Below are 19,581 nucleotides of genomic sequence, written 5' to 3' on the forward strand. Positions count from 1 at the left end.
CAATTACTCTACGTCAAGAACCATTCACGTCCACCTGTTTAAGTCCTGTTTCATGCCCCACTATAATGTTTGGACCAAGCACGGAGAAAGAGGGGTTATGATGGAAGACAATGAAGAAGAAGAGGATGACGACAGCTATCCTGGCCATGGGTTCCCTAAATACGATGATACAACAATGGGGGAAGAAGCCGAGCCGGTAATGCGGGAAGAAGCTGAGCCGGCAATGCGGGAAGAAGCTGAAGAAGAGGCATCAGATGAGCCCGTTGATGATCTAGGTCGGGCCATTGCCGATGCAGAGAGAAACTGCGCAAGTGATTTGGAGAAGAAGAAGTTGCAGCGCATGTTAGAGGACCAAAAAAAATTGTTGTACCCGAATAGCGTAGGTGACAAGAAAAAGCTGGGCACCACACTGGAATTGCTGCAATGGAAGGCAGAGAATGGTGTATCTAACAAGGGATTTGGAAAGTTGCTGGTAATGATAAAGGATATGCTTCCTAAGGACAACGAATTACCTGAGAGTACGTACGAAGCAAAGAAGGCTGTCTGCCCTCTAGGGTTAGAGGTGCAGAAGATACATGCATGCCCTAATGATTGCATCCTCTACCGCGGTGAGTACGAGGATTTGAACGCTTGCTCGGTATGTGGTGCATTGCTCTATAAGATCAGCCGCGATGACCCTGGTGATGTCGAGGGCGAGCGCCCCAGGAAGAAGATTCCTGCCAAGGTGATGTGGTATGCTCCTATAATACCACGGTTGAAACGTTTGTTCCAAAACAAAGAGCATGCCAAGGCGATGCGATGGCACAGAGAAGACCGTAAGAAAGACGGAAAGTTGAGAGTACCTGCTGATGGGTCGCACTGGAGAAAAATCGAAAGAAAGTATGGGAAGGAGTTTGCAGATGACGCAAGGAGCGTATCGTTTGGTCTAAGCGCAGATGGCATTAATCCTTTTGGGGAGCAGAGCAGCAACCATGGCACCTGGCCTGTGACTCTATGTTTGTATAACCTTCCTCCTTGGTTGTGCATGAAGCGGAAGTTCATTATGATGCCAGTGCTCATCCAAGGCCCTAAGCAACCCGGCAACGACATTGATGTGTACCTAAGGCCATTAATTGAAGAACTCTTACAACTGTGGAATGGAACAGGTGTACGTGCGTGGGATGAGCACATGGGGGAAGAATTTGACCTAAAGGCGTTGTTGTTCGTGACCATCAATGATTGGCCTGCTCTCAGTAACCTTTCAGGACAGACAAACAAGGGATACCGCGCATGCACGCACTGTTTGGACGATACCGATAGTATATATTTGGCTAATTGTAAGAAGAATGTGTACCTGGGACATCGTCGATTTCTTCCGAGCAGGCATCCCGTAAGAAAGAAAGGCAAGCATTTCAAAGGTGAGGCAGATCACCGGACGAAGCCTCGCCACCGTACTGGTGCTGATGTACATGATATGGCCAAGGATTTGAAGGTGGTCTTTGGAAAGGGTCCTGGTGGACAACCTGTTCCGAATGACGCTGACGGACGCGCACCCATGTGGAAGAAGAAATCTATATTTTGGGACCTGCCCTATTGGAAAGACCTAGAGGTCCGCTCCGCAATCGACGTGATGCACGTGACGAAGAATCTTTGTGTGACCCTGCTTGGCTTCTTGGGCGTGTATGGGAAGACAAAAGATACACCTGAGGCACGAGAGGACCAGCAACGTATGCACGGAAAAGACGGCATACATCAGGGTCATGCAAGCTACGCTCTTACCAAAGATGAGAAGGAAATCTTCTTTGAATGCCTGCTCAGTATTAAGGTACCGTCTGGCTTCTCGTCGAATATAAAGGGAATAATAAACATGGCAAAGAAACAATTCCAGAACCTAAAGTCTCATGACTGCCACGTGATTATGATGCAACTGCTTCCGGGGTCATTGAGGGGGCTTCTACCGGAAAACGTTCGATTAGCCATTGTGAAGCTATGTGCATTTCTCAATGCAATATCTCAGAAGGTAATCGATCCAGAAATCATACCAAGGTTAGAGAATGATTTGGTGCAATGTCTTGTCAGTTTCGAGTTGGTGTTCCCACCATCCTTCTTCAACATCATGACGCACGTCCTAGTTCACCTATGCGAAGCGATTAACGTTTTGGGTCCTGTATTTCTACACAATATGTTCCCCTTTGAGAGGTTCATGGGAGTCTTAAAGAAATATGTTCATAACCGTGCTAGGCCAGAAGGAAGCATCTCCAAGGGCCGTCAAAATGAGGAGGTCATTGAGTTTTTGTATTGACTTTATTCCTGACCTTAAGCCGATTGGTGTTCCTGAATCGCGGCATAAGGGCAGACTGGATGGAAAAGGCACGCTAGGAGGGGAACAAATAATATGTATGGACGGACATTCTCTCACTAAAGCACACTACACAGTTCTACAGAATTTCGCCTTGGTGGCTCCATATATGGATGAACACAAGAATTTGCTACGCTCCAAACACCCGGAGCGGTTTGATGACTGGATTACACGTGAACAAACCAGGAGTTTCGCCAGCTGGTTGTAGACATGTACCATTCATGACACCTCTATTGAAGATGACCTGTACTTGCTGTCCCAGTTACCATCTTCGAATATAATGACTTTCAAAGGGTACGAGATAAATGGTAATACATTTTACACGATCGCCCAAGATAAGAAGAGCACCAACCAAAACAGTGGTGTCTGCTTTGATGCAGAAACCAAGACGGGAAAGGAAACATATTATGGTTATATACAGGACATATGGGAACTTGACTATCGACGTGGTTTGAAGGTCCCTTTGTTTCAGTGCAAATGGGTCAATATGACACGAGGCGGGGTAACGGAAGACCCGCAGTACGGAATGACAACAGTGGATCTCAACAATCTTGCGTATGCAGACGAACCATTCGTCCTAGCCAATGATGTGGCACAGGTTTTCTATGTGAAGGACATGTCTACCAAGCCAAGAAAAAGAAAAGATAAGGAAGTGAATGCATCGTACGATGAGCCAAAGCGGCACATAGTTCTTTCTGGGAAGAGAAACATAATGGGAGTGGATGACAAGACAGACAAGTCAGAAGATTATGAAAAGTTTCATGAAATTGCTCCATTCACAGTGAATATTGACCCGAGCATCCCGTTAAATGATGATGATTTTCCATGGTTACGGCGCAAAGGGACACACGCGAAGAAAAAGTTTCACACCCAAATATCTGGGATGTGATCGGCTTCACTATCATCACTTTCTTCTGTGTTTCACACCCAGAAGGGAATCTCTGTAATATTTAGGGTAGTTAATTATGTGTTTTGGCATTTTAAACGCGAAGAAATTTTATGTGAAAACAAATTCTTTCATGCCTTTACTGATTTTTAAAGTTAAGTTATTCAGAAACTAGTGATTCACACTAATTTCAAATAATTCAAACTTTAAACTATTCAAATTTGAAAACTACGGGCACTTACAGAAAGTTTGTAATTTTTTGTACCAAAATACACAAAATTTAAAATATTCACAAAGAAACTCTAAGTACACAAAAAAACAACTCAAAACTAAATAAAGCAAAAAAAATAAAAAAATCCCGCCTACTAGGCCAGAGCGGCCGGCATACGACTAGAAACCTAACTTGTTGTTGGGCCAGGATGCAGGCCCGCAAAGGCCCAGTAGGCCAACAGGGCAGCATAGAACATGTAGGCCCAGTAGGCTTGCTTTGGAGAGGAGCTCGAGAGAGCTACCGCACGGGGGTTTATAAACCAGTGCGGTCGCCCCTCGGCTAGCGAGGTGGGACTAAACTTGCCGCACCGTACCTGCGCCAGCGCACCCCCTTTAATACCGGGTCGTGGCACCAACCGGTACTAAAGGGGGGGCCTTTAGTACCGGTTGGAGCCACCACCCGGTACTAAAGGGGCTCGCTTCCCGCCGCTTGGCCTAGCCAAAACAGGCCTTTAGTACCGGTTGGTGGCTCCAACCGGTACTAAAGGCCCCTCCTATATAAACAACACTTACGAAAATTTCAGTTTCTCATCTGCTTCTTCTCCTCTGCACCGTCGCCCACCGCCCCCGTACGTCTCCATCCCTCGTCGCCGCCCCCGTCGCCGCCCCGTCCCCGTCGTCGCTGCCCCGTCGTCCCCGTCCCCGTCGTCCCCGTCGTCACCGCCGCCCCATCCCGGCCCGTCCCGCATCGTCCCCGTCCCCGTCGTCGCCGCCCCGTATGTCCCCGTCGTCGTCGCCGCCCCGGCCCGTACGTCCCCGTCCCCGTCATCGCCACCCCGTCCCTGTCCCCGTCGTCGTCGCGCCCGTCGCCGTCCCCGTCGCCGCCTCCCGTCACCTCTCGCCTCGCCGGTGAGCGCGCACACACACACATACATTTTTTGTTTTTTAGTTATACAAATAGTTAGAAATTTTTCTGTTTTTTAGAAATTGTTAGAAATTTTTCTGTTTTTAGAAAAAGTTAGAAATGTTAGAATTGTTAGAATAATTAGAAATGTTAGAATTGTTAGAATAGTTAGAAATGTTAGAATTGTTAGAAATTGTTAGAAATTTTTCTGTTTTTTAGAAATAGTTAGAAATGTTAGAATTGTTAGAATTGTTAGAAATGTTAGAATTGTTAGAATAGTTAGAAATGTTAGAATTGTTAGAAATTTTTCTGTTTTTTAGTTATAGAAATAGTTATAAAAAAGTTAGAAATTTTTCTTTTTTTTAGTTCTATAAATATTAGAAATGTTATAGAAATATTAGTTATATAGAAATGTTAGAAATTTTAGTTATCAAAATCCAATCATTAAAAAAATGTTACTTTTTGTGGGCATATAGCTAGTATTTGTTCTCGACGATGCCCGACCCGCATCCTCGCCGTGGACCCGTCCGCAACGACGTCCGACTGACCCATGTCCGGGACTGGGCTCCGCCGGGCTGGCACTGGGAGGTGCTGCCTGGAGGGACGCGCCGCTTGATGAGGAACCCAGCCCCGGGTCCCGTCGTCGACCCTGATCTCATTTGGTGGCGTTCGCGTGGGCCAGTTTCGGTTCGGAGGGAGCCGGTCCCGCCGGAGGTGGTACGTCCCCGTGTCAGGGAGGAGGACGAGCACATCCATCGCTACATGGTTGCGTTAGAGGGCGGCAGGTTCTCCAATACCTGGCAGTTTCTTCAGGGATCTGATCACTTCAGCTATGATCCTGTGAGGGTTCCTTCTCTTTGGGTGTCCACCGCCCGCGCCGCAGGAACCGCGAGTGTCCTAGATTCTTCTGTAGTATTCGATCTTTATTAGCTACCTAGCCAGTGATGTACTCGATATATAATATTCAAGACGATGTATTCGAGATTATATATTATTCGATACGATGTATTCGAGATTATATCTATTATTCGAGACGATGTATTCGAGATTATATCAATTATTTGAGACGATGTATTCGAGATTATATCTATTATTCGAGACGATGTATTCGAGATTATATCTATTATTCGAGACGATGTAATTTGAATACTAAATTGTTTTATATTTCTTTTGGCATAGTTAAATAAAAGCTATGGCGCACAATACCGACAGAGAGGGAGAACAGACCATGTTCAATATAATACGCGGGCCAGATGATGATCAGAATGAAGAAGATTATGACGGCTCCGAATTTCTAAACAACACCGGAGAGGGTGATATGGTATTCGATCGCGACGACCGAATTGATGAAGTCATGAACTATGATTATGACAACACCGGAGAGGTATATATATTTATATAAGAAGGCATCTGGTGATCATCACATGTTTTAAATGAGTTGAAGATATATTAACGAATCGATCTTTCTTCTTTCAGCCATCCGGATCGAGCAAATCTTCAGGCAACAGGACGAAACGAGGCCCGAACAAAAAGTTGAAGGAGGGCGTAAAGTACAATATCGAGTCAATCAGACCTAATGGCGAACCATTAGCGCCTAAGAAGATTGCGGACAAGTTCGTTCGTCAGTGCGGAGTTCTTGTGAAGGACCAACTCCCGATCTCCCTTCAAGAATGGAGAGAGCCAGCAAAGCCACGTCTAGATCTTACTTTTGTCGATGACAGACAAGAAAGTCTGCTTTGGGATACTCTCATGGAACATTTCACCCTACCAGATCATTTCACAGAAGCAGATGTGCAGAAAGTCAAGGACGCTGCTCTTAGGAAGATGGCGGTTGCATTCAAGAACCACAAGAATCGTGAATGGGACAAGTACGTCAAGGGAGGAAGGAAGACTCCAGTATTCGAGGGAACACTAGAGAATCAAAGTGCTCATTGGGACGATTTCGTGAAATTCAAGGATTCAGAATTATCTAAGGAGCGGTCAAGAATAAACAAGGCCAATGCCGCAAAAAAGGGTAAGTTCCATAAGCTGGGGCCAGGTGGCTATGCGGTGGGAATGCCTAAGTGGGATAAGTCTGAGAAAGAGATGCTGGAAGCAAGTGTCACTCCAGAAACATTGAGCTGGCCCCCCAGGTGCAGGACTTGGTTCTATGCGCATGGGGGGAGTTGGACCCGAAGACAGGCAAAGTTTCCAAGAAGGCATGTCTGGACGGAGCCGAAGATAAGCTACTTGTTGCAATAGAAGAGGCTTGATCCGGGTTGTTCGAGCCCAACAGAGAGAACGACGAGCTTACACGTGCCCTGGGAAATCCTGAACACCCGGGAAGAACACGAGGCATGGGTGCTATTCCGTGGTATGAGGGATTTTCGGACTGGAACGCCGACTACAGAACCCGTGCGAGAAAGAAGATTGTGCAGGAGAAGAAGAGGAAGCTCGATTATGAACGCCTTCAAGGCCTAGAATCAGCGCACGCGGACTTGGCAATCAAATTCCGGCGGCAACAGGAGCAGATCGACTCACTTAGCCAGCAAAGGGGGTCACAGCAGCTGCAGCAGCTAGCGGATGATCCAGCATTGGATACCACTGCCCCATCCATGCCGAGAAGTAGCGTGGGTTCTGCCCCGTTTGACGCAATGCTGGATAGATGCCCCGTGGATGACATCACGGAGAACACTAACTGCGAGCTACACTTCAAAATTAAGAACATATCCTTGAAGGTGGCGGACGGCGTTGCTTATACAAATTCCCCCGATGCAACCTTCCATTGCATCCCGATTCCAGCAGGCTATGCTCGTGTCGTGGTTGATGAGGTGGTGGATCAATATTTGGGGCTAGAGCTTGACATTCCTGGAGGTGACGAGGAGCACACACTCGGAGATGCCAAACATCGTATCATCCTATGGAGAAAGGATTGCATCATCTTTCGAAGGACACCGACAACGCGTCACCCGACTCCTCGTCGAAGTCCGCCACCGAATCAGCAGACTCCCGCTCCTCCAAGTCCACGAACGCGTGAGGCCACTCCTCCTCCAAGTCCGACACAGCGTCAGACGTCCACTCCGCCTCCAAGTCCGGCACAACCTCAGGCCACTTCAAGTCCGGCACAGCTTCAGGACACTCCTCCTCGTCCAACTCAGCCCCGTCAGCCGTCTCCGCCACCTCAGCAATCGCAGAAGAGACACTCCGTAGCTATGTTGCGTAGCGGTACGAGTCGAGGTCATAGTACAGGAAGTACAAGCGGAGGCAAGCGATATAAATATGGTCCAAACCTCACTACTCCTCTTCCTGAGAGGGCTTACGACAGGACCAAGGAGCAAACGAATGCCATAGTGTGGGCAGAAGTCGATGCCCATTTTGGACCGAAACCGCCACCGTTGCCAAGGGAAAAAGTGCCTGTGGAAGTAGTTGATCACTTCATTCGTATGGCTCAACCACCAGCTCCTAAGCCTGTTGACACAGACTATGAGCGCCACATCAGGAAGTTACATCGACAACGTCTACAGAAGAAGGCGAGCTCGAGCTCGAGCAAACAACAAGCAGCTATCAAAAAATGCAGGAAAACCGTGGCCCAGCTAGGAGAACAGGCAGCGCAATCGATCCCCCTGCTTGTTGTGCCGCGAACAACACGTGATAGTACGCGCGCCCAATATTATTGTGGGCAAACAGTTTACGTTCCTGAGGAGGGCGATGTGGTAATAACCTAGGAGCATATAATGCAGGCTGAAACTCTCAACATCACTGTTGGACAACTCCTCGAGATCGAGGACATGCCTGTGCTTACAGAGGAGGAAATAAAATGGAAATATGCCCGGGGCCAACCTTTGGTCAAGCCAGAAGAGGTCAAGAAGCTCCCAATGAGAATGTATGAATTGCATCAATGGTACATGGACATTACCAAGAGATCCGATCGAGAGTCCCTCATGGTGCAAGTCAAGAAGGATCATTACTACCATGAGAATGTTGTGACCGTTGAGTATTCTGAATTGTTTCAGTTATACAATCAAGATGCACTCGACAAATCTATCGTCAGTTGCTATTGTCTGTAAGTGATTTCTTTCTGTAATTTAAGTCTCAAGCTAGCTGTAGTGATCCTTTTGATCAATCATTACCTGTAATTATCCTCACTATATTCTTTTCTGTGGTATTATGCAGGATGAAGATGTATGAAATGAGAAAAGGTGGACGCTATGGCATTGGGTTCATTGACCCAAACACCGTTAATGAATAACATGGAAAATAAACAAGCATTATGAAAAGCAGGTAGAGGACAGCATGATAGAGTTCTTGAAGCAACTCAAATACAATGAAGATATACTACTTCCTTACAACTTCCAGTGAGTCACACTTTCTTGTACTACAAATTCTCTGTTTTTGCCTACTAGCTAGCTACATGTTTTTGCTTACATATGCCCGCTTAATTAAGACATGCAAAAGTGTGTGCATGCAGATTTCACTGGATCTTGTGTATCATTAAAGTTGACGCCGGAACAGTTCAAATACTGGACTCACTACTCAAAGCAAATAGTGACTATAACATCTTGTTTGGGATAGTCAACAGGTAATTTCAATCATTATTAACTATATATCTCCGCATATTTAGTTCGTCATTTCATGAAATGAACTATTTAATAACCCCTTTATTCATTTTCTTTGTCGGCGGGCAGGGCTTGGGCAAGGTTCATCAGCGTCACGGAAGGCGAATGGAAACGACAGCTGAAATGGTTTCGACCCAAGGTAAGTAATTAAGTAGTACTAGCTAGCTAGCTAGCTGCCATCTCTTTAATTATCATGCTTGATTAATTATTATCTGATCAAATTAAATTCCATTCTCGTAATGAAGGCACTGAAGCAGGCGCAGGGGACTGATCTGTGTGCATTCTGCGTTTGCGAGAACATTCGCATGATGGCGTCCGAAAGGAGCAGATCTCAAAGATAGGAATGGGTACGCTAGTCAGAACACTATTCACAATTTTTACACCATTATCGATATCTAGTCACACAACTAATACACATGCATATTGATCTCCTTCTTAACAGTTCAAAGAGGTGCGGGACAAGCTCATAGAAACGGAGCGCGTAGAAGCACTTCAAGAGGAAATAGCGGGATTTTTGCTCGACCAGGTCATAAATCCGAAGGGAGAATACTATTACCCGCTACCGCCCCCATCGACCAGGTCATGAACCACTTCCAATTGTCATCGTGCTCCGAAGGCACCAATATTTAGGCTAATGCCACTGGCTCCGAAGGCAACATGCATATGTAGGAGAAATTGTATATAGCTATACATGTGTGTATGTGTGAATTAATATGGTGGTTTGTGAGACATTGATGATATATATATGATTGGTTCTACTAGAAATTCTATTTATATATATATGCATAACGTGTACAATGTGTAGTATCGTAAAATACCAGCAAACAAAAAAGAATTAAAATGGAAAACACAAAATTAAATGAAAAAGAAATCATAAAACCAAAAAAACCACAAACATTTTAGTACCGGTTGGTGTTACCAACCGGTACTAAAGGGCTCCTGGCCCCCGGAGCTGGCTCGTGCCACGTGGTTTCCCTTTAGCACCGGTTCGTGCTGAACCGGTACTAAAGGGGGGGCCTTTAGTGACCACACTTTAGTGCCGGTTATGGAACCGGCACTAAAGGGCCTTACGAACCGGTGCTATTCCCTGGTTCTGCACTAGTGTGAGGTCCTCATGACATGAGCCATGACAATCGAGACCAAGCGGGCGCCAGCGCACGCAGTGTCCTTGTTTCCTCTTTGGTGCCAAGGGAGCAAGGGCAGGCGTGGAGTACCGAGGCATCAAGCAAAGGTTTCCATATTGGTGCAACGAGACCAAGACCAGAAGGACGGAGGTCACCATGGAGCCCAAGACGGCATCATCACCAAAGCCTTTGGCAGGCGAAGACCACCTTTTGTCAGGATAACATGTACTAGTTGTCCCCTTTCGAATTGGCCATTGTTGGCTCCCTTCCCGCTCAATATTTGGGGAGAGGACCAGGGCCTATATAAGTAGCAGCAGCCACCAAAGTGAAAGGGGATGAAAGACAAGAAGAGAGAGAGAGAGGGACGAACAAGAGAAGATCGACCTCATCACAAGTGGGAAGGAGATCCAAGATCATCTCACCCACACAAGTTCTCCAAGCACAAGAACACCTCAACCTCAGGAGGTTGTTCTTCCCCTTGTAACTGTTCTTCATCAGCCCAAGAGGTAATCCACCACCACCACACTGGAGTAGGGTATTACACCACAACGGTGGCCCGAACCAGTATAATTCTTGTGTCTTTCTATGTTGTGAGTTTGTCGAGTTCATCTGCGAGATCTTAGAGACCTAGGGCATGGATCGATAGGGAGAAAACTTTCACGTGCACCCCATTGTTCGAACCTCAAGGGTTTGCCAGAACCCGTGATCCGACATTTGGCGCGCCAGGTAGGGGTGTGCCGAAACTTCCTTCCATCGCTCCGCGCTCTGTCACTTCATCGTCTCCATGGAAGTCGCGCGCCGTGGTCGTGCCGAGCGTCGGGCTGCCCTCGCCTCCCACGTTGCTCAGACGGCTCCTGTCGGCAGGCCGCCTCGTCGTTCTGCGTCGACTGCCGCCAATGCCGCCACCGGCCCGGTGGGAACCAGCAGCAAGCATCCTCGGTGCATCCCTCGGTGCGGCGGGACGGCTGCACCGCCATTCCATCGCCGACCCCGGCCGGTTCTTCTTCCCATGCATGTCGCCCTCCCATGGATGCATGGGCTGCGCTCTTCATGGCGAACGATCTCCTGCGCTACCGTCCGGTCGACGACCTCTACGAGGACTGGCTTGACTGGATCGCCGAGCTTGTCCGCACCGCAGGGGGCTCCCCTGCGTCGTCCCTCTCTCCGACTCGCCCTCCGCCAGCTACGGGCGACGTAGCTCACGGAGCGCCTCCACCAGCTCAGCCCCAAGATAGCGCCCTGATGCCAACACGCGCGGCTCCGCGACGCAACCCGCCACGTCCTGCGCCCGTGCGTGAAGAGAGAAGCTGTCAAGAAGTTCCTCAGCTGCAACAAAACGCTCTGCCGCTCCTCGCGCCACCGCACCAGGACCGGCTGCTGCGGCAAGTCTGCGCGCCACCTGTAGCGGCAGGGCGCGGACCCCATCAAGACCAAGCTCCACCCCCAACGCGGTTCTCGGTGACCACAGGTAGCTGCCGCGCTTTCACCCCCGAGCTGCGCAGCGTCGCCTGGCCAGGAAAGTTCAAGCAAGATCTGCCTCCTCGCTAGGACGGCACCCCAACCCCGAGGAGTGTTTGCAACTCTATGAGCTAAGCATCGAAGCGGCCAATGGCAACGAGAAGGTCATGGCAAACTGGTTCCCCATGGCTCTGAAGGAAGGCGCCCACTCCTGGCTCCTGAACCTCCCTCCGGGCTCAATCTCCTCCTGGGACGAAATGCGCACCCACTTCATTGCCAACTTCCAGGGCACGTGCGACCGCGCCCCGGTCACGGGCGACCTGCGCCACATCAAGCAACAACCAGGAGAGACCCTGCAGAAGTACATTCAGCGCTTCAACATCGCACAGATCAAGATCCCCAAAGTGACCGATGAGGCCATCATTTCTGCGTTCTCTGATGGCGTCCGCAATGTCAAGATGAAGGAGGAGCTCGCCATCCATGAAGAGCTGAGCACGACCCTGGAGTTGTTCAACATCGCGACCAAGTGTGCTAGAGCTGAGGAGGGGCGCCTCTCCCTCCTCGAGCTCCCTGCTGCAGACCCAGAGGAGAAGAAAGCCAAGGCCAAGGACGTGAAGTGCAAGGGAGTAGCCGTGCTCACAGCGGAACCAGACACCAAGCGTGGCAGAGACGAACCAGCGTCATCCAAGGGCGGCCATCCGTTCTGCGCCTTCCACAACCTAAACACCCACAACACCAGCGAGTGTCAAGAGCTCAGAGCCATTCGCGAAGGGCGCTTCGGTTGATGCCGAGAGCGCAGCGAATGGGGCTACGGCCGAGGAGGAGGACATGGTGGTGGACGCTGGGACGACCGTGGCCCGCGCCAGGAGTCGCGCGATCGGCCTCATGAGGACCGCTGGCAGGACCAGCCTTGCGAGGGAGCCTGTAGCGATCAGCCTCGCGAGGATTGTCATCAAGGCAACGACAGGCTCCCTCCGCTACCACCACCGCCAAGAAGGAATGACGAACACCATCAGGACGAGGGGGCTGGGGGCTTCCAGGAGCCACGCGTTATCGCCTGCATCTTGGGCGGAGCCCAGGACCCAGCCTTGCAGTGTATCTTCAAGCGGTTTGCTCGTGAAGTGAATGCAGTCCTCCCCAAGCTCGAAGCTACGCGCCCACTCAGATGGTCCCTGTGCCCCATTACGTTCAATTCAGCAGACCAGATCAAGTGCGCAGCTACCGCTGGAACCCTGCCGATGCTTTGCTCCCGAGTCATCAGCAACATGCAAGTTACCAAGAACCTCATCGACGGTGGCGCAGGGCTCAACGTGCTGTCTGTCGCCATGTTCGACAGCCTCCAAGTGCCGTATGACCAGCTTCAGCCCACCAAGCCTTTCTCAGGAGTGACCGATGGTTCTACCACGCCGATAGGGCAGGTCCGCCTCCCTGTCACCTTCGGGGAATGCAAGAACTATCGCACCGAGCTCATCGACTTCGACGTCGCGCATATCCGTCTACCGTATAACGCCATCCTCGGGTATCCAGCCCTGGCCAAGTTCATGGCAGGGACCCATCACGGCTACAATGTCCTCAAGATGCCGGGAAGCAGCGGGATCATCACGGTCCCATGTGAAGAAAGAGATGCGGTGTGCTCCCTCGAGCGTGCCTTCCAAGCTGCAGCAATCGATGACCTCGATAGCAATGGCGAGGACCCTCCTGAGGCCATCCCAAAGAAGAAGAAACATTTGCGCCGCGCAGGACCTTAGGAGGGTGGCGCCGCAGCCGGAGCCTCGTCAGGATCAGCGCCCGCTCCAGGGGCATCTCCCTCCATCCCATAGGAAGGCGCGCCCGGTGCCCTTCTCGGGTAGGGCTCGGGGGCTTTCTTCTGGAAGTCTTCAGACCTTGCCCACATCACGAGGGAGGCGCTCGGGCACCACTTGGAGGCATGCCTCGCGGCACGTTTCCCTTAGGAGGGCACAGGGCAAGGATCGCCCACCGTTCAGGAGTTCATCACCAAGACCACCCAGGGGTTGCAAGACGCAAGGTCCATGCGCAGCGACCGACGCTCACGAGACGCAGCTTCCCATCCACGCGAGGATGCCGAGCTGCGTATTTGCATCGACGTTCCAGGGCTCAACAGTGTTGTTTCATAGGAGCTTTTCTGGCCTTCATGCGTGGGACACTGCAAGGGCCCACCGCACATCTACGTTCGCATGCCCTTTGGCCTGCCAAGTGTATCGTCCGCCTACCAGCGCAACTTGCGGCGCATCCTAGCGGATCAGGAAGCCAGGCACCACGCCGTCCTGATGGAGATGGAGACGGTCCTCAAGGAATCACCTGAGCCCCCAGAGTATCCCGGGGCTTAGAGCTCCGAAGGCTCATGAGGAGCAACCCTTTCGCCGTGCACCTTCAGCTGCCTCAACTCTCCTTCGTCAACATAACAAGGCGACATCTTTCCAAGTTCATTCAGCTGGGAGCGCCCCTTGGGCTGCATCATTCCCAGGCCGTGTGGGTCCGTCCCTGCGGCATGTATCCCTTTTCTTATGTCTTTAGCTTACCTTGTTGGGGCGCCCCTTGGGCTGCATCTTCCCCAAGCCGCTCGACCCTGACCCAGTGGCACGTATCTCTCATGCACTTGCTTAAGCCTGCTACGCTCGGGTCACGCCCAAGCGTACGCCACCCAGCCAGGTCTCCCGGACCTGGTCGTCGCACGCCCCTCCCGAGCCGAGCCTCGGTGTGGGCAAAGGTATGGAAATTGTTTGCACGTCAGGGGGAATCCTGAGCATCGTGACTCAGGAGCCTAACTGGTCACGTAGCCCGTCACTCCTTGGTCCGTCCTGGTCTCCTATCGGCCCAACGGCGGTTAAGGTATGCGCAGGGCCGGGCTCTTCCGACGCAGAACACAAAGCAAATAGGAAGAAAACCGCAAAATCTCGAAGCAAATATTACAAGACATATTGTCCTCACAATATCAAATGAAAGATTTAACGCCTCCACGAGGCCTGACCCGTATCGCAGGGATGAAACAGGAAAGCAGTCGCAGGTCACTCCTGGACACCGTCATCTGCACAATCGGCGGCATCGCCGGTCAAGGGAGCAAGGACGAAGCCGCGGAACTTCTTCAGCGGGGCCTCTACCTGACCTTTCATGGCTGTGGCAGCGGCAACACAATGCTCGTCAGCTATAGGCCTCCAACAGCTCGTCAAGACAAGCATTGGGGTCGCGAAGGTACAAGTGGCTGAAGACGCGCGTCAGCGCAGCCGAAGAAAGGACACGAGCCTCCGCCTCAGCCATAGGACCGATGCCCTCCATGACTTCCTCAAGCGCCTTCACGAAGTGGGGAAGCAGCTGAGCAGGGCCATCCTCGTCGGTGGTCAGCGGCTTCTCCAGGCCCTTCTTGTACAGTGACTTCAGCGCCACGCTGGACCTCTTCTCAAGAAGCCAGAAGGCCTCGCGGTCTTCGGCCAGGACCTTCGCCTTGGCATTGAGCTCGGCCTCCCTCGTCTTTGCCTTCTACTCCAGTTCCTCCAGTCGGTTGTGCTCCGTGGCCCGCGCCTTCGTCAGCTCCCCCAGCTCGACGTTGCGGCCCTTGATGGCGTCCTCCCGAGCCTTCATCTCCTCCTCCTTCACTCCACGGTCGCGTGCTTCTTTTGCGCGCTCGTCGCGCAGCCTCTTCAGCTCGCCCTCCAGCTCTTGGCAGCAGTCTCGGGCAGCCTCGGTGTCCTTTAGCGCCGCCTCGCGATCGACCGCAGCTCTGGTGGCGGCCTGCTTCTCCTTCTCGGAGGCCGCCGTGGCCTGGCTAAGCGATGCTCGAACGGCCGAGTAGGAGTGAAGCCAGCCTGAGGCCAGCTCGAGGCGCCCGTCCACTAGGTGCGGGTCTGCGCCCAGGAGGTCTTCCCGCACCTTGACCATCCCCGAGAAGACACGCTCAAAGGCTTCAGAGGGGGCAGAAGAATTTGGAGCCAGAGGAGCAGCAGGAGTAGGAGGCGACGTCGTTACCAGAGCCTGGAAGATCGAGGGCTCCGGAGCCCTTGGGACCTCATCAGCAGAGCTGGGTGCCGGCACTTCCGGAGGGCCACAGGGGCTGGTTCATCGCAGAGGGCGACCGGGCTGGGGAGGTGCGGGTGCTGTCGCCCCTCTTCTCCGCTAAGGGACGCACGGCCATGGCAACCCCTTTTCTCTTCTTCGCTGAAGACTCCAGCCTGATCGACCAGACGAATCTCAGAAAACAACAAGTATAAGAAAGAACAAGACGAAGCTCGAAGTACTTACTAATCCACTGCGACATAGTCCACCCTCCTCTTGGTGAGCCTAAAACCCGAAAGCGTCAGGGCCTGAGGAGTGGGCACACGGGCTCCGGGGGCAGAAGACGGCGCAGCGGTAGGACCGGAGCCGGTCCTAAGTGGCTCTACGTTAGAGGCAGCATCTCGAGAGACCAGCAACGATCTGCCCCTTGTCGGGATGAGGGGCAGCTCCCTCACCTCCTGGCACGCGACGACCTCGTCGTGGTCTGGTAGGGCGCGGTGGATGTCGGCCTTGCTCAAGAGGGAGTTCTCCCCCATTCCCTCGGGGATCTCCTCCAAGTTCTCGTCCTCCTCTTCCTCCTCGTGGGACTCGTCAGAAGACACCTCCACCGTCTTCGGCATTGCGGAGGCCCCAGCGAGTGCCGGCAGCACCAGCCCTCGCGCGTCAAAGGTCGGCCTGGAAGAAATGAATTGCTCCCAGTCCTTGCGATTGAACAAAGGAAGAAAGGCGCTCGGCGGGTACTCTTGGTTGTCCCGAACCAAGAGACACAGAACTGCAGTCAGCTCGTCATCAAGCAGGGCCACCGGGCTCAGACGAATCTTGTCTTCTTCATCTCCATGCTTCCACAATGGGCGCGTGTGCGCCTGGAGTGGAGCAACGTGCATCGTCAAGAATTCCCTCAGGATCATGACCGCAGTTACCTTGGCCGCCTTCGCGTTGCCCGGCTTCAAATCAGTCTTCATCTGCTCTAGCACCGACGACACCAGCTCGTCGGTGAGCTCAACATGAGACCACCCCTTGTCAGACTGGGGCGCCTCTGTCGGCAGTTCCAAGCGTGGATGGGCGCACTTGGCGCTCATCATGACCCATTTGGCCCTGATGTTGTCAACCCTCTTCCCGGTGTTCGAAATCGAGTTGGCCTGGCCGGCGGCGATGAAGTTGGCACACCCGGAGATATGGACACCGGTGACGCGGAGGAAGAAGTGGCGCAGCAGTGCCACGGATGACATCACGCCCAGGTATGCCTTGCAATAGTAGGCGAAGATGGACAAGAGAAGAACGGAGTTGAGATGGAGATGCAGCGCCTGCAACCCGAAATGGTCGAGGACCTTGAAAAAGAAATCAGAAAAGGGGGGAACCAACCCGGCGGCGATGCTGCTCATGAATAAAGTGAAGAAGGTGCTTCCCTCCGGCTCCGGCTCGTCGGAGGCAAGCCAGAGCTCCGTCTTCCCCCTCTCATTGCTCACCCCTGCCGTCAGCAAGCGCGTGGCGGCAAGGTTCTTCTCCGTGACGTTGGGCTAATCGAGGGCTGGCTCGAACCAGGTCGGCGCCGAGGAAGACTTGACCTTGCGCGGCGCCATTGGACGCTGATGCGGAGTGAAGTTGAAGCAGATCTGGAAGTTCCGGCAGCAAGAAGCGAGAAAGGGGATCTGAAGCAAGGCGAGAAAGAAGCAATGATGGAAAGCGTTGTCTGCGCCAGCCTTTTTGTCAAGTCGGGCAGTCGCCGAGGCAGCGTGGGGAAGCGGAGACGCCCACGTCCAATCAACCGCCACACGTCAACCAAGGCCGCAGGCTTTGGGGGCCTGCGGCGCTCCGCGCTTGACCCTTTGGCTTCGCCTCGAAGCCAAGCCCGAGCGCCTTGGGCCCTGGGGCTACTGTCGGTATCCTGGGAACGGGGGTCCCCAGACTTGCCTGCCTGCGACCCACGGCGTGGCTGGGCTGGTAGGTCTGTACGGCCCATCTTTATCGACAAGGCATTCAAGACCCTCGTGAGGGGCCAAGCCTCGTGAGGCGGATGACGCAAGACCTCCTTAGAAGAGGCCTCGCCAGGCAGGCTCGCGAGGGGCGGAGAGATCAAGGCAGGGCAAACATCTTGAGGTCCTCGTGACGTGAGCCATGACGATCAAGACCAGGCGGGCGCCAGCGTGCGTAGTGTCCTTGTTTCCTCTTTGGTGCCAAGGGGGAAGGGCAGGCGCAGAGTACCAAGGCATCAAGCAAAGGTTTCCATATTGGTGCAAAGAGACCAAGACCAGAAGGACTGCAGGACAGAGGTGACCATGGAGCCCAAGACGGCGTCATCACTAGAGCCTTTGGCAGGCGAAGACCACCTTTTGTCAGGATAACTTGTACTAGCCGTCCCCTTTCGAATTGGCCGTTGTTGGCTCCCTTCCCGCTGAATATTTGGGGAGAGGACCAGGGATAGTGAAAGAGGATGAAAGACAAGAAGAGAGAGAGGGACGGACGAGAGAGGATCGACCTCATCACAAGTGGGAAGCAGATCCAAGATCATCTCACCCACACAAGTTCTCCAAGCACAAGAACACCTCAACCTTAGGAGGCTGTTCTTCCCCTTGTGACTTTTTTTCATCAGCCCAAGAGGCAATCCACCACCACCACACTAGAGTAGGATATTACACCACAACGGTGGCCCGAACCAGTATAAATCTTGTGTCTTTCTATGTTGTGAGTTCGTCGAGTTCATCTACGAGATCTTAGAGTCCTAGGGCATGGATCGATAGGGAGAAAACCTTCTCGCGCACCCCAGTGTTTGAACCTCAAGGGTTTGCCGGAACCCGTGATCCGACAGAATCCATCTCCTCTGGGAGGATCTTCATGACTCGCGGCTGGGGCAAGCTCACGCGAGTCTGCCATGCAGAAGGCGCCCTCTCCATCCACTTCGAGTATGATGGCGCCTCCATGATGTTCTTCAAGGTCTTTGATGAGGAAGGCTACCGTTTGGAGTGTTGCCCTGAAGGAGGTCGCCAGGACGGCGGTGACTCCTGGTGGTCCAGCGACTCTCCTGAGCCCGTTGAGACTCCGGAGACAAGCGACGATAGCTACGTGCCCCTGAGCTCTTGCCGCACTCGGAGCAAGGCCGCAGCGTCCGGCCGGCATCGTCGCTAATCTGGATGGGGTTGGCGCCGGCCTCTCGTTGCCCAATGTTGATGATGGCGTCGGCCGCCCCAGCGCGTATAGATAGAGCTCCTTGGAACTCCCTTCTTTTTGTTCCCTGCGAGGAATCGAAGCGGACCCCACGGGGGCGTTTAAATCATCTGTAATGTCTTTTGTTCATATTGTCCTTATTATGAAAATTTGCGAACGCACGTCCTACTGAGGCTCGGTCTCCCCTTTCCAACCCCGCGGCAGCTTGGTGCTCTACGCTGACAGGTCCCGGTCGCCAGGCAGGCTGCATCCATCGCTGGTATGCCAGGTCGTGATGCCGTGGTGAAGGCGAGGAGGTGAGCGGCCCGAGGTCCAGTAAGAGCTCCTGAGGCGCGATGCTCAAGAGGTCCCCTTTAGCACGCAAGCAGCTACCTGAGGAGGAAAGGGAGACGAGGTTGCCGTAGCAGGGCAGCGAGAGGCGAGGATGTTATGCCGCAGCGCTGGGTTGATCCAAGAGCGAGACCTATCTTGGTATTCCAGAGCTCGTTCCTTGTGTTGCGCCAGATTTGGTTGTTGGCCACCGTTGGGTAGCTAGGTTAGGCCCGTGCGAGCCTCCCTCTATTCTCCATGCTCTCCTGTGTACTCTACGTCGTCAGGTCCCGGCCCTCGAGCGAGCTCAGCCGCCGCTGGTATGCCAGGTCGCAATGCCGTGGTCAGGGCCAGGGTTGAGGGCTGGAGAGCCAGTAAGAGCTTCTAAGAAAGGCCTAATGGGCTGGAGCTGATCATATGGCACTTGAAGGCTGTCGAACGTCTCGATGGACAGGACACTGAGCCCGGCACCACCGTCGATGAGGGTCTTCCTGACTTGGACATTGCTGATGATGGGTGAACAGAGCATCAGGAGAACGCTGGCGGTTGCCGCGCACTTGAGCTGGTCCACCGAGCTAAAGGTGATG

Source organism: Triticum urartu, chromosome 7, assembly GCF_003073215.2.
Source record: "Triticum urartu cultivar G1812 chromosome 7, Tu2.1, whole genome shotgun sequence".
Lineage (NCBI taxonomy): Eukaryota > Viridiplantae > Streptophyta > Magnoliopsida > Poales > Poaceae > Triticum > Triticum urartu.